At 38.0% G+C, this 23,835-nt stretch overlaps 1 protein-coding gene and 1 long non-coding RNA gene across 4 annotated transcripts in view; one reads left to right on the top strand and one right to left on the bottom strand.

Annotated features, from left to right (window-relative positions):
• Positions 1–23,835, bottom strand: part of PLPPR5 (phospholipid phosphatase related 5) — a 220,275-nt gene that overhangs the window by 169,013 nt on the left and 27,427 nt on the right. The gene's annotated exons all lie outside the window — the stretch shown is intronic.
• LOC125173116 (uncharacterized) lies at positions 13,599–17,313 on the top strand. Its single transcript, XR_007154932.1, has 4 exons — positions 13,599–13,638; positions 14,902–15,254; positions 16,441–16,503; positions 17,147–17,313. It is a non-coding gene; the product is annotated as an uncharacterized LOC125173116 (long non-coding RNA).

The raw sequence follows: 23,835 nt of genomic DNA, 5'->3' as shown, positions 1-23,835 counted from the left end.
TGTTTACTTATAGAGTAAGTTATAAAGTGACTTTCAGTATCAAACATTTGACTAGCTGAACATCAGGGTCCCTTATACATGGAAGATTCTATCATCTTCTGATGTTTATATGATGGTTTTGATTTGGGATAGATTCCTGAATTGAGTAGAAGAAAGTTATCAGATGAAAAGTTTGCCTTGCAGATGTTTGTGCCCTGTACAGAGGTAGCAAAGGGACGCACCAGGGGAAAAGGCTGAGGCAGGGTGGGGGGAGGGTTGGGGGTCAGGAAACTATCTGTAGGAGGGAAGGCAATAGTTAGCTATATATAGCATGACTAGAAATCCTTCTTGAAGAATTTGGTGTTTGCTAGTGAATTGAGAGTTTACAGTGAGTTATCATTTGGATTATTGGCAAGAGTTCCAGTCAGAGGAGAATCAATAGTCCTAGGATTAAAGCTATGAGGTCTCATAAACAGACTGGGACTCTAATACTGACTTGCAAGAAGTCATTACCATCACCTCTGTTGATTCTGTGACACCAGGACTCATAAGAAGTCCACATATTCTTAGGAATGAGGGGTGTAAATGGAGAGAGAGGAAACTATTCTGACTGAATTCCATTAGATTTTGTTATTAAGCTAGATTAAAAAAAGTTTTTTTAAACATTTATTTGTTTTTCAAAGCATGTGAGAGAGACAGAGTGCAAGCGGGGGAGAAGTAGAGAGAGATGAAGACCTAGAACCTGAAGCAGGTTCCAGGCTCCAAGCTGCCATCACAGAGCCTGATCCCGGGCTTGAACTCACAAACTGTGAGATCATGTGACCTGAGCCAAAGTCAGATGCTTACCTGACTGAGCTACCCAGGTGCCCCTGAGACTGTTTAATTGCCCTCACACAGGTTAGACGGGAAATTAGGGACTAATTACTGTACTGGAGAACATTTATGACCTAGAAGTTATCATACTTTTGGAAATTTTAATATCTGCTTTAATTTTTAAGTTTGCCTTATCTTCCTTGCATCTGCTTTGTTATTCTTTTTGAAGTTCTTGAGCCGAATGATTAGTTTATGTTTTGTTTAATAATGAAGATATTCGTGAGTAAGATGTTTTCTCTGAGAAATACTTTGTTCCTGTTCCATAATTTTTTAACTTTTTAATTTTAGGAATATTTAAGCATATACAGAAGTAGAACGGTGTAATGAACTCCCATGTATACCTATTACCCAGTTTTCACTGTTTCAACAGATGGCCAGTCTTCTTTCATTTATAGATCTCCAGCGGGACCTTCCGCTATTGGAAGTTTTGAAGTAAACCTGAGACAGATCATTTCATCCATACGAACGTCTAAAATTTAAGTATTCTTAGGTAACTTGATAAAAGTGTCTTATACTCTACAGACCACTCTCTCTCCTTCCTTTTATTGAAGAAACCTGAATTTTTTTTTATTCCTTTATTCTGTAGTTTCCCAAAGGGATTTTGATGATTATTTTTGTTGGGTATCATTTACCATGTTTTCTCTGTCATTTTCCCTGTAAATTGGTCCTTATCAGAGCAGATTTTATTTCAATCAAAGGTGGAGTTATATACTTCCATCGAGAGACATGTAGTGACTATTGTCTTCTTGTCATACTGTCATTTTGTGCCTATCGTTGTTCTTGATGGTTGTGTGGATTGTTCACCTTAGGTTTACATTAGAGGTTGAAGAATGGTTACTGACACTTTTTTTACTTCTTCATTTATTAGCTGCAGAATTTCCATAAAGAGAAACTTGCACCCATCAATTATTTTGTTATTCTGAGGTATAGTTCCTATGGGAAGGGCAGAATGAATCATTAATTATTTTCTTTTTTTATATTTTTAAAAATATTGAGCCGGTTCCCTAGTATCTTTATAAATCTCCAGTGATTTTTTTTTTTTCCTGGGCATGTGAGTAGTGGGGAAGTTATTTATCCTTATGAACTCATGGACTCAACCACATGGGATTTTTTTTTTTTAATTCTTATTTTTCAAAATGTTCACTTTTGTCCAGTGGAAATCTCTTTTTGTTCCTGATTCATTATGACACTAACCCAGTATATTTTGAGAGCTTTCTTACTTTCTGTTATGAAAAATGTTCTAGATTCATACTGTACATTTCCTGACCTAGCCTTGCAACATGCTTTCTTCAGTGAGTCCTGATTCCTTTCAGTAGAAAATGCCATCCAGAGACCACAATCACAGTGCTGGGATCCTAGTTCGTAAGTTTTAAAAGAAACTTCTTGTTCTTGTATTTTTTGAATAGTCTATAATTACAACTTTCATTTCTTCTATGTCCTAAGAGATATATTTACAAATCTTCCAAGTAGTCTAGGGCACCTGGGTGGCTCAGTTGGTTAAGCATCTGACTTTGGCTCAGGTCATGATCTCACAGTTCATGGGTTCAGCCCCAGCATAGGGCTCTGTGCTGACAGTGTGGAGCCTGCTTGGGATTATCTCTCTCTGCCCCTTCTCTGCTCTTTCTCTCTCTCTTTCAAAATAAATAAGCACAGAGCCTGCTTCAGATCCTCTGTCCCTCTCTATCTCTCTCCCCCACTCACACTTGCTCCCACTCTCTCCCTCAAAAATAAATATTTAAAAAATTTTTTTCCATGTAGTCAAATGTTTTTTGACTATTATTCTTTTTTGTTGTTGTTATTGTTTTCTTGATCAAATAAAACTATCTGCACAAACTTTACTTTTGATAAAGTTTTAAAAAGTTTTCTGTGACAATATAATATTTGAAAATATTTCATCAGCTCATGAAGAGAAAGTATTGCATCTGTTGTAGGATGCTTAAGTTTGTTATACATCACTTAAACAAATTTATATCTGTATTATTAGATTCTGATGCTTTGCAATTTGTCAACCTGGAAAACTGTATTAATGAAGACTCTAAAATAAAAGGAGCTTAAAGAAGTGGAAAGTTTCTTTTTTTTTTTGTAATAGTCTGAACATAATCAATCCAGGGCTTCCATCTTGCTGTTCTGCCATTTCTGGGTGGTTGTTCTCACCCACATGGAAGATGGCTCACCACCATGCTCATATTTCAGCCAGCCGGAAGGGGAAAAGGGGCAAAGGAGCGAATATGCCTCTTCCTACTAAGGGTATGACCTACAAGTTTACATACACAAATTCTATCCATGTCCTTTAGACCAGAACTTGGTACATGGTCACACTGTAATGCAAAGGAGGCTAGAAAAGGGAATGATTATCTTACCGTTAATGTTATTATATTTATTGTTAAAATACTCTTAATACAAATGAAGATGAGAAATAATAATGGATTGAGGGTTTCAGTTAGCAATCTCAGATATTGCCTGAAAGATACCTTATCTTTGAAATTACGATTTCCGCACATATGTATAGCTTTGGTCTCCTTAATTAATGTTGGCTACTGAAACATGTTTGCCTTTGGTCCAGGTATAGTTCTTATTCCTAATTAAGTCAGTTTTCTTCTGTTCTATCTGGAACCATTTATTCTGTCGCACATGTACAGTTCTTTTCTTCAGGCCCACTCATTTCTCTAAGGTCTGGATCTGTTTTGTTTTGATTATAAGCATATAAGTATGTAATTATAAAGTACATAATTCCTTTATTAGTAAAAGGGTTCAGGCTGAGTGATTTCTATGGCTGGGAAAGTATCTCTAAATTTTGGTAGAAACTTGGCCTGATGACCTCTAAAATTCTTTTCAACTCTAGGATTACCTGATACTGTAAAATGTTTATTAAATGTTGAGTTTATTTTCTCATTTGTGCATTTCATATGGATTTTATATAGGCTTTGTGAAATATGCAGGGTATTCTCAAGGAAACTAAAGTTGCAATGACCAAAAGCAAAATACAGGTATGTTGTTTGCAGGGAAATGTTTGCCTAAACAGATCTTTCAATCTTGAATGAGTTTCCTCCTGACTGATGTTCTTAAGGCAGAATCTTCACAGGCAGGGTCCCTTAGAGTCACTGTTCTTTTTCTTTCCCAAGGTGATAGCTCATGAACACATGATTGCATGTTCTTATTGCCAGGAGATTTCAATGAGGTATTTATTTGTTCATATTTGGTTGTGTTCTTGACATGTGCCAGACTCTGTTGTAAATCAAAGACGGAAAAGGTGTGGAAGTACCCTCATGAGTATTATAGTCTAAATAGCACAATATGGGCATATAGTTAGAAAATTTCTCTTGAAAAATATTTTACCTCTGAGTATATACATGTTATATATAAATATATATATATATAACATATATATATAACATATATAATATATATATATATATATATATAACATATATATATATGTGTGTGTGTGTGTGTGTGTGTGTGTGTGTGTGTGTATGATACAAATGGTCATAGACAGGGGCACCTGGGTGGCTCAGTTGGTTAAGCGTCCAATTCTTGATTTTACCTCAGGTCATGATCTCAGGGTTTAGGACATTGAGCCTGGCCTCAGGCTCTATGCTGACAGTGGGAGCCTGCTTGGGATTCTCTCTCTCCCTCTCTTTCTGCCCCTTTCCCTGCTTGCACTCTTTCTCTCTACCTCAAAAATAAACATTTAAAAAAACACACAAATAGCTGCAGAGAGTAGAAAATGGTTCATTCTGATAAAAATTTAAAAGTTAGCTATCAGTGAAGCACAATAGTAATGTTTACACAGACCAATGTTGTATCAGTTCAACCTATTAAAGAAGTGGAAACTCCTAAGGGAATCTTGAGCTACTGATTAAACAGCTGAACAACTAATAAATCAGTCTACCAAACTTTGGATGGAAATAATACAGAATAATTTTTAAAAATGTCTTTGTATACACATAGAATTATAGAGTCCTACAGGGATCCAGTAGTCTAACAACAATGTAATGTATGCAGATGTCACTAGAGTTTTTCCTTCGCTGTTTAAAAAAAAAATTATGGGGCGCCTGGGTGGCTCAGTCGGTTAAGCGGCCGACTTCGGCTCAGGTCATGATCTCACGGTCCGTGAGTTCGAGCCCCGTGTCGGGCTCTGTGCTGACAGCTCAGAGCCTGGAGCCTGTTTCAGATTCTGTGTCTCCCCCTCTCTCTGACCCTCCCTCGTTCATGCTCTGTCTCTCTCTGTCTCAAAAATAAATAAAACGTTAAAAAAAAATTATGTAACAGTTGCAAAGCACTTTCATAAAGTTAGAGACCAGTTTTCAAATCGAGTGTAAGTATTAGTTCCACAAATCATGTGCTTTTATTTCCATAATATTTAAGTGGTGATTTGCATACCACTTTTTGAAATTTAGTGGGACGAAATTTATTGAGATTAAAAACGCACTAAGTCTTAAAGAAAAACTTAGTAAAGCACTCACAATCCATGCCCAGTGGGTATGCAACCTAATTAGACGGATTGGCCTAATGCAGTCCTAGGAACTCACACTACATTAACAAGTCAGTTAACTACATTTTAAAACTGGGCCGATGATGTTAAAATCTCATGGGCTTCATTATGCTTTAGTGCAAACTGGGCATCTCTAAAATTGCAAATGACTTGAGAAAATACAGAGTGCTGGCAACCACATTTATACTGTAATGCTGATCCAGATACCTTTTTACCTGCCAAAGGATATCTCTCTCTTACACTTGTTTGTATCAACCTCCTCATCAGCTTTAGCCAAATGTTTTTGTAGCCACTTGTTGGTGGTAGTTCTGTTTTATGGACTGTGACTTAAGATCATCTAGCCTACGTACCTCACTAAGCTAGGTCAATTTTTAAATGGAAAAATCCCAAGGAAAATCAAAAACATTTTTGGCACAAGCTGGGAATATGGGGTTTGTGCCATACCTGACTCATGTATACATGTCTGTCACACCAAACAGGAAACATTACAGTGAGATGGAGAAAAAATCAGCTGAAACCGAGTCCTGAGTCAAGAACTGTTTGAACAAGTCTGCCTTGAAGAGGACATAGCTGCAGAGTGCCCCTCCTACCCTTCCCTCAGTCTTTAGGCAGAATGAGAGCCTTAGACAAAATTCCTGAGCACTTTTGACTCCTGTGTGCCGTGGGAAGGACCTGGAAGATACCACATACTCTAGAGTGGAGTTGATGTGGGGATGGAGAGATAGCTGGGAGTCCAGCAGTGGTAACTTCCAGAAGCTCTGCAGAGGCCTGGCTGGGACTGAGTGTACTGTGGCCAACTATACCCAACTATAGGACCCTGCAGCCATGACCACATAGCACCAACAAGTGAAGGTAAGTTGGCTGAAGAGAGGAGAATCTCTAGTCTTGATCAAACCAAAGAGGATGCAGGAAATTCCCCAACCACAAACTTTAGCATAATGTGACAGCAGCTATATATGAGGACCTGAACGTGGAGCTGTCCCTTCTCTCCTGCCAGTCACAGTGGGTGTAGCCCTCTCTACCTTGAATGAGACCATCTTGGATATATGGGGAAGGGGCAGGGGGGAAGCACAGGAAATCTGAATGATGGACAATTTACTTGAATAAGACTGCCACTTAAAGGAAAAGTTTAAATTATTTGATCAATATTGGATTAAACCAAATTATATTTTCCCTGCTCCCCAAAGTTGGTGAGGGCAGTAGGAAGATGGTTTTAAAGAAATATTACATCAGTTATTGGAAGTAAGTCATTTGCTGTGGATGTAAATTAGGACTCATTTGTAAATATCAAAAATTTGATTGAGTGCACTAATAAAGTAGTCATGTCTTTGTTATCGATGGCCATGGTGGGGTTTGTCCCTGTTAGGACAGTCAGGAGTCAAACATAAAAACCAAATTATCAAGTCTGGAGGAGGTCAGGAAACCCTATTATGTTAGAAAATTGGAAAGACTGAATTATATGTATTAGATATCCAGGCATATCTGAAGACAGTTTACTGAATCACAAAATATTCATCAATTAATTGTGAGGACAGCAATTTCTTTTTCTTTTGTTGCTGATGTCTGTCCAGAATCTACAGTATAACCTGGACTATAATAAATGCTCAATAAATATTTATGGAGTGAATGAATGAATCGATGAATAAATGAATAAAAATAAAATATAGATGTTTAAGACACATCTTTAGACACAAGATGATGTGTCTTAGACACAAGACACATCTTGTGTCTTTAGACACAAGAGATCAAAATTGAGAATTAGAAAATATATACTTTGGGGCACCTGGGTGGCTCAGTCAGTTAAGAGTCTGACTTCAGTTCAGGTCATGATCTCATGGTTCATGGGTTTGAGCCCCACGTCAAGGCTCTGTGCAGACAGCTTGGAGCCTGGAACCTTTTTGGATTCTGTTTCTCCCTCTCTCTCTCTGCCCACCCCCGCCCCCCTCCCATTCATGCTCTCTGTCTCTGTCTCTCTCTCTTTCAAAAATAAACATTAAAAAAACAAAATATATATATTTTTTAGTTCAGGTTTATAGGCTAGCCATGCTACATACCTCTAAGAATTGTTACCTCGAAATACTAAATGTCTAAAAATTCATAGCTGTTTCTTTTCAACCTTTGAGTTTGGTTTAGTGGCTTTCCTTCTGTTCTTTTTTTTTTTTTTTTTTTTTTTTAATTTTTTTTTTTTTTCAACGTTTATTTTTATTTTTGGGACAGAGAGAGACAGAGCATGAACGGGGGAAGGGCAGAGAGAGAGGGAGACACAGAATCGGAAACAGGCTCCAGGCTCTGAGCCATCAGCCCAGAGCCCGACGCGGGGCTCGAACTCACAGACCGCGAGATCGTGACCTGGCTGAAGTCGGCCGCTTAACCGACTGCGCCACCCAGGCGCCCCTTTCCTTCTGTTCTTAATTTGTGTTCTGAACAGAGTCCATAGCAAAACATGGGCAAGGGCAAGGCAACGAGCTCATTCTATGTTATAGGAATCTACTTCTATTGACCCACAGGAAAAGGCTACTTCTATATCATTAGAGCACATACTTCTACCCTTTAAAAAGTATACAGATCTTCTTCCTTGTGACACAATCCAGGAGAAAATTGCTCTCCTTGACCTCATTGCTTTAACTAGTAGTTGATTAACCTAAGATAGTTTCTAACCAAACTGAAAATGCTTTAGAATATAACAGATTGTTCTTAAGAAGTTAAAGACACCACATACTTTTTGAATAATTTCAAAAAAATCGTTATATGTGTTATCTTATTTTTAATTCTATTTAAAACCACATACTTTTATGAAAAAATAATTTAAAAACCTGTGAAAGCAGAAAAATAATAGAAAAGTTTATAATGACACTGGAAACTGGATTTATAATCAAACTAGTTCCAAAATCTTATAAGAAATTCTGCTAATTACAATCTTAGTGAAGCTGAATTGAGTAGCAATTCATGACTAAGTCCTCTTTGCCTTGAGAAACAAAATAGCTCCTTAATACATGTTGCCTCTGACAAATTAACATAGAGGTTATATGTAGCAGAAAATGTCCCAGAATTTTAATACACCTGCAAAAGGTTAAAAGATGGCAAGGATATTCATCTTAGCACATATTTTAATAGTGAAACACTGGAATGAACTTAAATGCCCATTCATGGGGGAATAGGTATATAAATGAAGACATAGCCATACGATGGACTTTTTATTTTAAGAGAGAGCGAGTTTGTGTGACTGGGGGAGAGGAGCAGAACAGAGAGAGGGAAGGAAGGAGGGAAGGGGGAGAGAGAGAGAGAGAGAGAGAGAGAGAGAAAGAGAGAATAAATGAATCTTAAGCAGGCTCCACGCTCAGCCTGAGCCAGACGTAGGGCTGAATCCCATGACCCTGGGGTCATGACCTGAGCCAAAATCAAGAGCTGGACGCTCAACTGCCACCCAGGTGCCCCTACCTACAATGGACTATTTCAAGATGTTTCAAATGTTGATGTGTCTATGTGTTAACATGGATTGTTGCCAGTGATATATTATTAAGGGAAAAATTACATTCTTACAAATTAGAACTTGTGGAATGGATGCCCCACTTTACCTTTTGTTAAGGTTCTGAATTTATATACACAGAAAAATCCCTGAGAAGTTGCCACAAATGTTAACAGTAATTGTCTCTTGGAAGTGGATAACTGGTGATTTTTATTTTCTTTCCCCTGTTTAAGTGTTGTATGTAATATTTGCAATGACATGCTTTATATTTGTTTTTTGTTGGTTTTAAGTTGTTATTTAAATTCCAGTTAATTAACTTGTAGTGTAACATTAGTTTCAGGAGTAGAATTTAGTGATTCATCACTTACATAAAACACCCAGTGCTCATCATAACATGTGTTCTCCTTAACACCCATCACCCATTTAACCCTCTACCCCCAACCTCACCTTTAGCAACCATCAGTTTGTTCTCTATAGTTAAGAGTCTGTTTTATGGTTTGCCTCTCTCTTTTCCCCCCTATGTTCATCTGTTTCATTTCTTAAATTCCACATGCTTTATATTCGAAATAAAAACAATCAAGCTTTTTTTTAGGAAAAATAAAATCCTTGAAGTTTATATGTAACACTGCAAGTAAATGACTGACTGAGAACCATTGTCATAAAACATAAAAGAGACGTAATCATCACAAGTTAAACACTAACCAGCGTCCTCTTCTTCCATGCTGTAGGATAGAGAGAAATACTCTTGGAAAGAAGCAACAAGTTCTCCCACTCGAATTGTAAGTAGTCACACCCTGGGCTGAGTGTCCTGAATTTGGGTATTAGTGGAGAACACAATTATTCCCTCTTCCTCACGTCCAAAGAGGGGAGATTTTGCAACATTCTTGAAAAAAGGAGCAGCAATAACTGATTTTAGTAATGTGCGCTAACTTATATGAAATCATTTAGTCTCTACAAACAACTCTATTAGGGACCTTGGGCTCTTGACCACAAGGGAAGCATTAGCTTTCTCCAGCACTGGAATAAGTATTTCCTGACAGTCTCTACCCCCTCGCTTCTTCTTCTCTGTTGGAGAAAGAGTAAATTAACTGACTGGTAAGGGGAGGAACTTAGGGCACATTTATTAGGGCTAGAGATGTTCTACTGAAATGTGGACAGTGGATAATTCATCTTTTTCTTCCTCTTCTCTCTCTGCCCCTCCCCCTCCCTCTCAATTTTAGGTTAATTTAAATTTTATAAACTTCAGAAAATATCTTAACCTCATTAACCCTCAAAATTGTCATTGTGGGAAATAAACACATTTATCTTTAAATATCTTGGCACAGGATCTGGCACCCCATAAGTATTTAATAAGTGGTGGTTGTTATTATTAATATTGTGATTGTTGCTTTAGAGGAAGAAAGAGAATAGTTTAGGGAGCGAGTACAAATTTAAAAGCTCACCCGGGCCTGGCTGGAAGAGTCAAACACTGGAGGCAAATGGAAAATGATGAGAAAAGAGAGGCCACGGAGCAGTGTTTGGGATACTATGGAAGGGGTTCAGGTGCTACCAGCTTTAAAACCCTGGGAAAGCAGCACTGGATGAAGTACACATGGAAAGGATATATTTTTCCCCTCTTCATCCACTAAGGGTACATAGATTGGAAAAATCAATAGGAGCTTCAGCTCAGGAATATTTTGAAGGGAAATCTCCAGCTGAGGCAGATGTGAAGACAAGGGAAAGATCCCCCTAACACTCAAGGTTCCCAGGCTCAAGGAATTCCAGAAGAGGCAGGAGCAGCAAATGGTACACAGCTAAAAATGCCCTTAGATGTTTCTGAAGTTGAAGAAATCCAGAAAAAGAGCAGAAGATTGACATTGTGGAGGATGTGATGTAATGCCATGCACTCTGGAGCATTGGCTCTTTTAAAATGTAGGGCACCCAGCTCTCAAGAGGAAATGGAGATTGTATCCCCAGGCAGCGAGGCAGGCTCACTCCTCAGTATCCATATGCCAGCATCATGCCAGAATCCCATGGCTCAAAGGAGATAGGGAAATGAAAAGAGGGGAAATGCACATAAAGTGAAAGAAGAAAGCTTCAAATAAGGCCTGGAGGCTGGAGAGGCCACCACAGCAAATTTACAATTTTTGCAAAATGTAGAAGTATATCACATATGGGAAACAATGTCACAATTAACCTCTTAATGGAAACATTCTTATAACTGAATGTAAGTCCCTGGTGTAAGGGCTCAAAATGAACTGGCCTAGACTACCGGGGCATTCTGGTAAGACTGAAGTCAAATCTACTCTATTTTTTTTTTTTTTTCTGCTATGGTTCAACGCTGGCAATTGCACTGTGACATTATATTATGTATGGGGATGACTGTTGCAGGAGGATTGAAATTATCTTGTCTCTTCTAAATTGTATGAGCGAGGGCTGCAGCTGAGATCATTTTACATGTCCTATAGACTCTTTGGATTCTTTGTCTGATAACATGTCACACATGAATGTGACTTGAAATTGGAGTAATTAAATTCTGAAGTTGCCAAAGGGGCTACTCCTATACCCACAGAAAAAAGGACAATCTGCTCTTGAAAGAACCCAGATTGCATATGACTGAGCTCCTTCTTCCTGAAAATAGAAACATATTGAATAGGCAACATTTTGGACTTTTGATTTCCTTGAAGTTTAATTAACTTGAATCAGATTTTGCTTTTGGTCTTTAATTCCTTTCTAATAATAGGAGGAATTTCAATTGTGTCAGATACTGTAAAGCTATACTGTATTATTGGAGGTACTCTTGCTTTTGTATGGATTTTTTGTCTAGTTTCTAATAGGAAATATTTGACAATGAAGCTGGGCATAATTTGAGATTGCAAATTGAATGGGCCTTGAGTTTTTGGCCTTGAGTACATTGTATTCTGTGAGTTACAGCACTTAATGCTTTATTTGGAGTTTTGTTGGAGCTTCCTGGGTACAAAAACTGAACTATTCACTATTGACTCAGAAGGAGAGTGACCAGAGGGGCAGTGATGGGGAGTGGGATGTCTCTGATACTCTACTAGACCATCCTCCAAAGAGGTATAGCCACAACCTTTGCTGGCCACAGGCTTGGTTGTTAAACACAATTAAATGAGCACAAAGTTTGGGAGTATTGGGGAAGACTTCTTTCTACCCTTTTCCTTGGAGAGAGGACAGTCTATACATACTCCACACATTGGAGCAGAGGTAAAATATCCCAATGGTGAACTTAACATCTGTTGGCCACATTCACTGGAAGGCAGGGCTACTGTGTTGAAACGTGGCATTGCTAAGTAATCCTCCTCAGCCACCAATTCTAATTACCCATGTATCCTCAAGGGCTGAGAGTCTGACCATCTTGCACTCCCACAACCTTTGTGATCACCAAACCAAAAAAGTGTCCTGGTGGATCCTGCATCTAATGAATCCAGCATCTATGAATGTGAATGAATGAATATTGCCTGTGAATGAATGAATCCTTCCCTGTGATACGGTTTTAGAGTGGTGGGGTCCAGAGCTGATGGCCAAGAAAGAATTTTTGAGATGTCTTTGGTACAAAAAGGTGATTTTATTAAAGCACATGACTGGACCTGTGGGCTGAAAGAGCCGCACTGGGGTGGTGAACAGTGACCCCTTATAAAGTTGGGGGAGATAAAGACAAAAGGGAGGCCTCCAGAAGGACTTTCAAATGCTAAAGAGGACTTAAAAGATACTGGAGACCTTGTTATTGTCAAGCTAAAGTGTTTTCCCTCTGGTAAGGCATTAACATTAAGACAATAGGGAGTTCCTGGAGGAATGTTATACTCTGAGTGTATCTCAAGTATCTGTCAATGGGTTGCAAGTTATAAAGAAATTTAATCTTACCTACCAATTCCTTCTTGCCTTTGTTCTCCACATCACTGTGGAGGGGAGGGTGATACTGGGGCTCCAAGAAACTGAGTCTATAGGTTTCTGGAGATTAGGCTGTTGACAAGATTGCCTTTTTCTTATAATTTACTAAGATATTTGTAAACTGATGGAGAATGAGTCCTGCATGACAGTGATCTCTATCAGTTAACCATTTGTTTTCCTTCTGTTCCTTTGCTCTTGGGCAGCCAGGAAAGCCTGAGGAATATCACACATATCCCATCTGTGGTAGTGTTGCGGGGGGGGGGGGGGGGGGGGGGGGGGGGGGGTTAGAGGGGGGAAGTTATTTGTACTTTACCCTCAGCTTGTCTTATGCTCAGGAATCTCGGTTCAGGGGGTTGACCATGAGAAGTGCCATTCTGGCCCCCGATCCGGGTTGAGTTCTCAATTCAGCTCTACCAGTAAAAAAGTTGGTACTTAGTTTTGTTCCTTATTTAGTCCCTTGATTTTATTCTCCATTGACTAGAATCAGGAGGGAAGGATGGTGAGCATTTAGTAACTAATAATTTATGCAACAAATATGTCCATTTTTGTTGATACAGTTTTTAAAAAAACATATAGTGAAAGGGCGGGCCTACGCCAGCCGACTCCATCTTGTTCTGTGTCCTCCATCTTGAGTGACTATGTCCCCGACATGACCCCTTTTCCGGGAAAATCGCAGAAACCTCAGACCGCGCCTCCTCCCCTTGAGTAACCTCCCGCTCACCTGTTCAAGCTTCCTGATCAAAACATGCCCAGCGACCTGTGTAACAGGACTCCGACCCTTCCCCAGCCAATTGGCCGAGGCCACGACCCTTCCCGAGCCAATCGGCTGAGGCCACAGCCATTACCTCACCAACTGCCCCTAGGCCCCAATAAAACCTTTGTCCTTTTGAAACTCGCTCTCTCTCCCTGGTATCTCACTGCTGCGTCGGTGCAGGTAGGGCATTGAGCTCGAGCTAGCTCGAATAAAGGCTCTTTTGCTTTTGCATCGGACTCGGCTCCCTAGTGGTCTTTGGGGATCACGAATTCTGGGCATAACAATAGTTACTTTAAGGTTCTAAGAACAATTTTCAAAATTCAACCAAAGAGAGATGGGAACCTAAGAAAAAACTTTAGAATTGACTTTAATTAAGACAAAGAACCAAAATATGGCCGAAACTTTGTAACAAGCCCAACTGTGGTAGAGGTTGAGCCCCTCCCTAAGGAATGTGGTGAAAGCCTTCTCAGATAAAAGGGGGCCAACATAGCCCAGTCAACTCCTATACATGTATGCATAACTCTGACAGGGTTTTGTAACTTGAACAGTGTCCAATCAGAAGATATGTGTCACCATATATGGGAGACAAAGAAATAGAAATTGCATAAAAGGCTGCACTCTGCTGAGTTCTGGGCTCAGCCTTTTGGGGTCTTAGCCTGTTGAGTCCATGCTAGCACTAATAAATCTGCTTCCTGGAAAAAAAAGACCTCAGTGTCTGGTCCCTCTGAGTGAGAATCCTGCTACACAACCACAATGACAAATATTTTTGTTTGTTTGTTTCTGGCTTCAGAGGGAAAAAATAAAGGCAGTCAATGAATGTGGATAAAATGTATAAATGTGTGACTATATAGATGGATAGTTGCACTTATGCAGAGAAAAATTTCAAAATTAGAGCTAATATAAAATTTGTTATCTTATTATAACTTAAATTATCCTGTCTCTGGCTTGACCTGCTAAATAAAAGAAAATCCAACTTCCGCAAAACCCTTTCGCCTGTAGTTTAACCACCTCCTTCTCTACTACTTTCTGTACACACCTGGCTACAAATAAGTCTGAGATTCCCCACCCCTGGAAGTATTTCACAAATTGTCAGGAAGAGGACGTAACATATGGTGTCCGTACTGTTCCATAGGCACTGTGTGCTCCACGTGATGCTCCACCAGCATCCATTTCCCTCCTACTGGCCTTTGCCATCCTCAGGGATGCTGAGGTTGCTGACCACCATGGCAGTCTTTCCTGCAGCTTTCCTGGGCACCCACGGCTTCTGAAAATCCACTCTGAGCCCTCAGTCACAACAAAGGTGTCTGTCTGTGGTCTATGGAGCTAAAAATATTCCCTCTGAATATTTTTAAACAAATTTTTGTTACGGTGGTGAAATTAGTGTTGTTTATGCCACAACTTATTAGCACTTAGTAAAAGAAGTCTTTCTGTTTTAATTTATAGGTCCTTGAAATTGAGCCTGGAATGAAATCATGTATCGATCGGCTAAAACATTACACTAAGTTCCTCCTCCTCTGATGACTAAAGGCTTTGTTGTTGGACCTCAGCCAACTGCCTGGTTTCTTCTTCCTTTGGAATGAACTCTTTCCATACAGTTCTTAATCTCCTGCTCATAATTTGACTTCTTTGGAACCAGAGCACTGATTCATCAGGCATTATCAGATATGCTTGAAGTTCAGCAATGGAGACAGTTTATGTTCTTTTGCAGAAATCTTCTCAGTCACTACAGAACTCCAGCAGATCTATTCTATAATTTATGCAACCATGCCTAGAACCCAAGAGTGGACAGTAAAAAGGTAATAGCTTAATCTGAGATTTGTGCTATGCAGCTTATAATCATATAGAAGTAGAACATAGGGGTACATGGGTGGCTCAGTTGATTAAGTGCTGACTTCGGCTCAGGTCGTGATCTCACAGTTTGTGAGTTTGAGCCCTGCATTGAACTCTGCGCTGACAGCTCAGAACCTGGAGTATGCTTCAGATTCTGTGTCTCCCTCTCTTTCTGCCCCTCCCCAGCTTTCAGTCTGTCTGTCTGTCTGTCTCTCTCTATCTCTCTCTCTCTCTCTCTCAAATAAACAAAACAAAACAAAAAAGGAAGTAGAACTTAGAACCATGTAACAACAGGGACTCAAGAGATAGCACCTCAGTATCTCATTAACTGGTGGCAATATCACACAAAACATGTTTTTACAGACACACATACAAAGGAATTCAATTGGCCTACTAGGAGATCTTTACTGTCCTTTATTTTCTGAGTCAATGGCTATTCCCACAAGCACCACTGTGGATCCAATCCTAAATTACTATGACCATAACTTTCAGTTGAACTAATTAACCTTTTGACATGGTGCCATGATTAGCAAAGTTCCAGAAACATTAATCATTTTGATTGGCTACTGTTTGTAAGGAAGTGTTTAACTCTTAGGTCACAAGTTACTTTAGGAATGAGTCGGTCATAATTCTACCATATTTGTGAAAATCGTCTTCAATATCGTTGGTTGTTGAAGACCTCTTTCTTTCAAAGCATTTAAGAATAATTTCCATTCCATGACCCTTTTTTTCTCTAGGTAAAACAACTCTTCTAAAATTTCTGGGAAATTAAGTTCATGTATAAAATACAACTTCATACCAAAATAGAAAAAATGCCTAAGAGTTACTTTGGATCCTAGACTAGGTAAAAATGGGTGGAGGAAGGGGGAACAAATACCATTGAGGCAGAAACAAGTAGAGATTGGTTTAAAGGGAAAATGGGCTCACAAAAACAAGGAAGGATGAAAATTATTCAAAGAAGAATAATTGAAGAGATAAGAGACTTTGAAACCATCTATTGATGACACTTTGGTGGAATTCACAAAATAATGATTAGAGTCTATGATCACTGTAAGACAATGTGAGATTATTGGAAATGAAATATTTTTGTATTTCAATGGTAACAAGGCATATGAAGGCACAATCTGAAAGCAAGTGTTTTCTTCTGTCCAGCAGCACCGACTAACAGAGGATGACAAGCCTACCAATGAGAGGAAAGGTATTCAGATTTGGAAGGTACTGTCTAAACATAAAATAAATAAAGAGAGTACAAGCCAAGGGCCTAAAAAGCTTTAGAAAGTAAACACACAGAACAAATATATCAAAGAAAATAAAAATTGATGCCTCTTGCACCCACCAGAATGGCTAATTTGTAAATACACATAAAATACCAAGTAACTAGAATTGCTAGTGAGACTGTAAACCTGTGCAATTACTTTGGAAAACTGGAACTATATTCTAAGCTAGCATATGTGTATCTTATACCCTAGTAATTCTACTCCATGTCACCACATAACATGCACTAGAGCGTTCATAGCAGCACTATTAGTCATAGTCCCAAATGTGGGAAATCACTCACATGTCATAAACAGGAAAATGAATTAATGTTGATAGAATCACGTAATGGAATAATATACAGCCATAAGATTAAATGACAAATGCATGCAACAATGTGGAAAAATGTGAAAGATACAAGAGCTCGTACTACGTGATTCCTATCACATAAATTACAAAACCAAACAAACACCTGTCTATGCTGTCAAAATTCAGTAGTTTCCCTATAGGGGAGAGAGTAATAACTGGAGAAGGAATGAGGGGGATTCAGGAGTGCTGGTATGACCTCAAAACTATAATAAACCTCTTCTCTCTTTCCCACCAGGTTGTCATCACTATGACATAAACCATGTCATAAACTATGAAGACAGCATTATAACTGGCTTCTTTCTATTCTTGCCCACCTACAAACTATCTCTACATTGAAGCCGGAATGACCTTTTTAAATAAAATTTTAATTGTGTCACTCTTGTTTTAAACCCCTCCTGGGGCTTCCCTGCATACTCAGAATAAATTCTGAATGCCCATTATGGACTGAATAGTCTTGCATGAGCTGGTTCCTGCCTACCTCCTCAACTTCATTGTTAATCATCATAGCTCATAATGACCTTCCATCTGCTCTCCAAACATACCTACTTTTCTCCTATGTTTATAATAGTTATTTGCTCTGCCTGGAATGCCCTTCTTTCCTGGATGTTCACATGGTTGGTTCATTCATAGTATTTATAGCTCAATTCAAATCTATTTTCTTGGAAAGATCATATCTAATCCATTAGTCAAAGGCAGCCCCATTTCACCCCATATCACCAGTGTATTTCTACCACATCACTTTTTATATTTTTATACTACTTATGACTATCTGAAATCTTGTTAATTTTTGACTGTCTTCAATAATAGAATATGAATTCCACAGAAGCTAAGAATCTGTCTCTTCATCTTGTCTACTGTTTTTCCTCCAGCTCCAAACACAGTGCCTGATATACAGGAGATGCTCAATAAATAATTGCTGAATAAAGGCTCTCAATAAATAAATTGTTGACGGCCTTGAGGGACTTCAGGGAAATAAGTCTAAAAGAGTGGAGCTGTCAGAGGTTGCTGGCAGTAATTAGAACAGAGAGACCCAGAGGAGACATTGAACAACAGGACTCACCAGGCACAAGGAATGATGGAACAGAATTATTCAATTGCTGTTTTCCCATCCTTGATATATTTGCAAGATGTACACCTTATGTGGCAGAAAGGAGGGAATATAACACTCAGAATATCTAGGTTTTGTGTATATCTCTCCTCAGTTTGGTCATAAATTGAAGACAAGATTCTGACCCTTATTCAAAAATATGTATCAAGCACCTACTGTGTGCCAGGCACTGTGATGCTCATTAAGTGTATATTTATAAATAATGGTGTAATAACCCTTGTCCTCATAGTCCATATGTCCTTGTTGAAGAAATAAATATTAAACCAACATAAATCAAATTTGTAGCTCCATACTGAGGTAAGAACTCTGAGAAAAATAACAGTGGAACAAGAGGGAATAAGTGGGAGTTACACATTTAGACTAGGGGTATAGGGAGGTCTTATGAAGAAACTGAAAGATAATATTTGAGATTCTGCATTCAAAAAGAAGTGGAAAACATTGAATGGGAATTTGCCAGAGAAGGGTAATGAATGTTCAGCCTGAGAAAAATATGTGGACAGAGAACTCAGGGTAGAAAGGAGGTTGAGGGTTGGACAAGTGGGAGAAGTGTAGAGATTAGAGAGTAGAGTGATACAAAATAGAGTGGAAAAAAAGACAAACCCTTGAGGTCCATGATGAAGAATTTGCATTTTCTTCTTCATGTGTAAGAAGCCATTGGGGGATTTTAAAGAGGGCACTGACATGTTCCTATTTACATGTTTAAATGATTACTTGGTTGCTGGTTAAGAGAGGAAGCTGAGAGATCATCCTGAAAGGTGGGTAAAAAACCCAGAGGAAAGATGTTGGTATAAATATGGAGAGAATTCTATGGATTCAAGATCTAATTTGGAGAGAAAATTTTAAACTTGTTAATGGGTTGGGAGGAAGTGGGGTTAATCAAGAGGGTGGAGTCAAAGATATATCCAAATTTTTGAAAAGGGCCTTTGGGTAAATTCAGAGGTCACCTCCTAAGCTGTGTAGGAAAAATGGGGTAAAAACATACCTTAGTCTTTATATCCCTAGTTTTGGGGGATTATATGAGGTAGTCAACAGACATAAATCAAATGAGAGAGTGAATAAATGAATGAACGAATGAAGAGTGCAATGTAGTAAAGAGAAATTTAGTGAGCCAACTTTGGACATTATCTTCCATTGTTTAATGGATCACAACAGGCATACAGATGTGAACATGATATACTAAAGACAAAAACATTCATTTGATCTCATCATAGATAAACTCCTTGAGATGGGATTTCAGGTGATTTTAAAATTTCGCATACAGTTTTCTCCTATTTTTGGTAGTTATTTGCTTTGCTTAGAAGTCAGCAATTACAAATCTCAACAAAGATATAGAAGTCGTAACAAGAACTAGATGAAAATATAGGACTGAAAAATGCAATAATAAAGTTTTTTTTTTTTTTAATGTTGGATAGGCTCAATAGTAAAATGGAGATTAGAAAGGATAGAATTAGGGAACATGAAGCCAGATCAATAGTATTTATACAACCCAGGCAATAGAGAGAAAATAGACCGAAATTAAAATGAACAGAGTCTTAAAGACCTATGCAACAATAACAAAAGAACTAATATTGATATCATGAATTCTGGAAGGAGAAAAGAGAGAACAGGACTGAAAAAGTATTCAAAGAAATAATAAGGTAATAATTGTCCCAAATTTAACAAAAGAAATAGAACTACAGATTCAAGAAATTGAGCATATCCCAAATAAGATAAACTCAAAGAAATGTATGCCACTCAAAAATGGTGAGTTTTATGATATATGAATCACTTCTCAATAAAAATGAATCAATTGCTTTACTATATCCTAAAAATTAATATGTGGCAACTGAAATTAAAAGTATAATACCACTTATAATCTCTTTAAAGAGAATGACATATGAGATATAAATTTAACAAAACATGTACAGGACTATGTACTAAAGATTCCAAAATGCTGATAAAAGAAATTAAAGAAAACTTAAACAAATGGAGAGACCTATCATGTTCAGGTATTGAGATATTCAACATAATAAAGATGTCAATTATCTCCAAAGTGATCTATAGTTTTATTAGTGTTTCTATCAAAATCCCAGCAAGCTTTTTTGTAGATAGGGACAAACATATTCTAAAATTTATTTGAAAAGGAGCAGGCTTGGGGCGTCTGAGTGGCTCAGTAGGTTAAGCGTCAACTTCGGCTCAGGTCATGATCTCACGGTTTGTGAGTTCCAGCCCACATCGGGCTCTGTGCTGACAGCTCAGAGACTGGAACCTGCTTCAGGTTCTGTGTCTCCCTCTGTCTGCCCCTCCACCACTTGCACTCTGTCTCTCGCTCTGTCTCAAAAATAAATAAATATTAAAAAACAAAAAAAGGAAAGGAAAGGAACAGGCTCTTGAATAGCTAAAACAATCTTGACAAAGAAGAATAAAGTGAGAGTACTTGCTCCATCTTCTATTAAAACTTACTGCATAGTAATAAAAATCAGGGTACTGTGGTATTGGGGAAGGGATAGACACATAGATCAATGGAACATATTACACAACCCAGAAATAAACTCACACAAATATGCTCAACTGATCTTTGGCAAAGATTCAAACACAACTGAATGAGAGAAAGGTAGCCTCTTCAACAAATGATGCTGCATGGGATGCCTGGGTAGCTCAGCCTGTTGGGCATCTGACTTTGGCTCAGGTCATGATCTCATGGTTCGTGGATTCGTGCCCTGTGTTGGGCTCTATGCTGACAACTCAGAGTCTGAAGCCTGCTTTCAGATTCTATGTCTCCTTCTTTCTCTGCCCCTACCCCGCTTATGCTGTCTCTCTCTCTTTCTTTCAAAAAACAAATTAAAAATAAATAAAATTAAAAAAAATTATGCTGCAGCCAATGAACAACCACAGGGAAAAAAACAAAAACAAAAACAAAGGATCTTGGCCTACACTTAACACCTTTTACAAAAATTAACTTAAAATGGATCATGAACTTACATGTGAAACATAAAACTATAAAACTTTTTGAAAAAAAAATTGGAGAAAATACTTGGATCTAGGGGGAGACAGAAAGTTCTTGGACTTTATATTAAAAACATAACCTATAGAAGAAAAAAAAGCTGGTAAGTTGAACCTCATCAAAATAAACAATTTTGCTCTGCCAAAGACATTGTTAAGAGAATGAAAATGTTACTACAGACTGGAAGAAAATGTTTTCAAACCATATAACCAACAAAATACTAGTATCATTACAAATTAATTTTAATGAATACTAATATGGTAATGAATATTAATACAAATAGCTTTTAAAACCCAATGTTAAAAAAAATAAATCCAAATAGGAAATAGGCAAAAGGCATAAAGAGACAATTAACCAAAGAGGATATACAGGTGGCAAATAGCAAATGAAGAAATGGCAAACACATATGAAAAGATGTTTAACATCATGGCCATTAGGAAAATGCAAATTAAAACCACAAAGAGATATCATTATGTACCTACTAAAATATCTAAAGGAAAACACCAAATGCTGGTGAGAATGAGGAAAAACTGGAATTCTCATGCTGTTGCTGGAGGGCTTGTAAATGTTGCTGATAGTAATATTGTGGCTATAAATGAAAGTGATAGTTTCTTATAAAACCAAACATGGAAATGGCCCCAACATTGTCCTCCCGAGAATCTATTCCAGAGAAATGAAAATGTATGAACAATAGCCTATACATGAATGCGCAGTTTTATTTGTCATAGCCAAAAACTGGAAACAACCTTGAAACAACCAGTCAATGGGTGACTGATTAAACAAACCATAATATGTCCATACCAAGGAATACTAGACAGCAATATAAAGGAATGAACTACTGATATATGCAACAACCTAGTTGAATCTCCAGGGAATTATGTTGAATGGAAAAGCCAATCCTGGTATGTCACATACTATATGATCTCATTTTTATGACATTCTTGAAATGACAAAATTAAGAAGTGGAGAATAGATTAGTAGTTGCCACCTGTCAGGGATAGGGTTGGGGAAATGGAAGTGGTTGTAGTTTAAAAGGCAACACAAAGAATCCTTGTGATTAAACTGTTCTTTACCCTGACTATATCAATATTAAAATCCTAGTTGTGATGTTGTACTAGAGTCTCAAAAGATGTTACTTTTGGAGAAAACTGGGTAAAGGGTATTAGATATCTCTCCATGCTGTTTCTTACAATTGCATGTGAATTTACAACTATGTAAAATAAAAAGTTTAATTTTTGAAGCAGCCCTTCAAGAAGTTTGTTTTGAAGCAGCAAAACAAAACAAAAAAAAAAAGTTTCCTACCGGATATTCCAGAGTTCCAAAGTCAAAAAGATATAATCTACTTAAGGGAGGGGGTTGCAAGATTGGTTCCTAAATGCCTAGCAGGGAAAGACTAGGAGGGACCCAGCAACATTTAGGATGAAAAAGGTTGCACACATTATAGTTAAACTTTTTATATGTGCCTTTGGTATAAACGAATCAGATAGGATGGGAAACAAAAAAATATTTGGGGTACATCCTGGGAAAGCAAATATGCTATCATGTATGAACACATGGAAAGAAAAAGTGACAAAACATTTTATTGAAACAGGCAGAGACAGAGGGGAAAGAATTGAAAAAAAAATTACTTGCTGTGATTATATAAAATGCATTAGCTGAGGCTTAAAGGATGAGGAGAAGTTAGCTAGGCTCACGAGGAGACAGAAATAAGGGGGCAGGGAACATGTTCCAGTTAGAAGTATAATGTATACAAAGGCTCAGGGCAGTGTATTCGAGGAATTAATATTAATTGGGTGTGACTGAAGCTGAACATGAGGTATGTTTATAGAGGTTATGGAGGTTTCCAGGACAAGCAAGAACTGTCCTGGAAAGCAAACTATGGAATTGGATGTTTATCTATCCTGAAAGTGGCAGGAAACTATTGGAGAAATATAAGCCTGTTTACCTGTTTGATATCCCCCACCTTCTCTTTTCCTCCCTCCCTCCCTCCCTCCCTCTGTTCCTTCCTTCCTTCCTTCCTTCCTTCCTTCTTTCCTTCCTTCCTTCCTTCCTTCCCCCCTCCCTTCTTCTGCATTCACCTCATACCCTTTCCTACTGTTGAGCAATGCATTGAGCTAGGCACAGAGAGTGCAGGAAGAAATATGATAGTGTCTGTTCTAAAGACTTCTAGTCTATTAGGAAAAAAAAAATGTCCATGCAATGAACTTACTATCTTTGGAAATTATTTATCTTTGTTTACTTTTGGTGGCAGAAAAAGAAGTAAAAGCAAAACGTATTAAATTCTGTAATGTTTGACTCTGTGTTCAACATTCTGCATGTTATCTCATTTTATCCTCATATTGCTATATAAAGTAGGAAAATCATGTACAGGCATATTAATGCATTACATAAATGGTTTTCATAATTAAAACTGTGGAATTTTGTCCCTGGGGTGTTCGAAAACAGTCTAGACATCCATCTGTTATGAGTATTCAAGTGAAACCCTGAGGGATGCTGTAGCCCTTGGCTCAGTGAATTTGTCAGCTTCTGTCTATTTCAAAAAAAAATTCTGGAATTCTATATTCAGATGGAAGTAGTGGCGAACTCTTGCACTATTCTCAAAGGATTTAAATGTGATGATTTTTTGAAGAAGAAACTAATGTTTTACTATATCCTCTTACTAAAAATGTCATGCAGTTCTCCCTGAGGTGCTGGTGGCTATTCTCATGCCAGGGCCAACTTCCAAGAGAGTAATTTTATTTGGCTTGCCTAAGGTTCCTGGGGATTTCAACTGCTTAAGACATTCTTCCCTTCTGATTACAGTAGCTGCAGAGTTGTTAGTCCTAATTATACT

The sequence above is a fragment of the Prionailurus viverrinus genome, chromosome C1 (genome assembly GCF_022837055.1).
Source record: "Prionailurus viverrinus isolate Anna chromosome C1, UM_Priviv_1.0, whole genome shotgun sequence".
NCBI classification, from domain to species: domain Eukaryota; kingdom Metazoa; phylum Chordata; class Mammalia; order Carnivora; family Felidae; genus Prionailurus; species Prionailurus viverrinus.
Note: the sequence above shows the minus strand (reverse complement) of the source record. Positions and strands in the feature narration are given on the sequence as shown.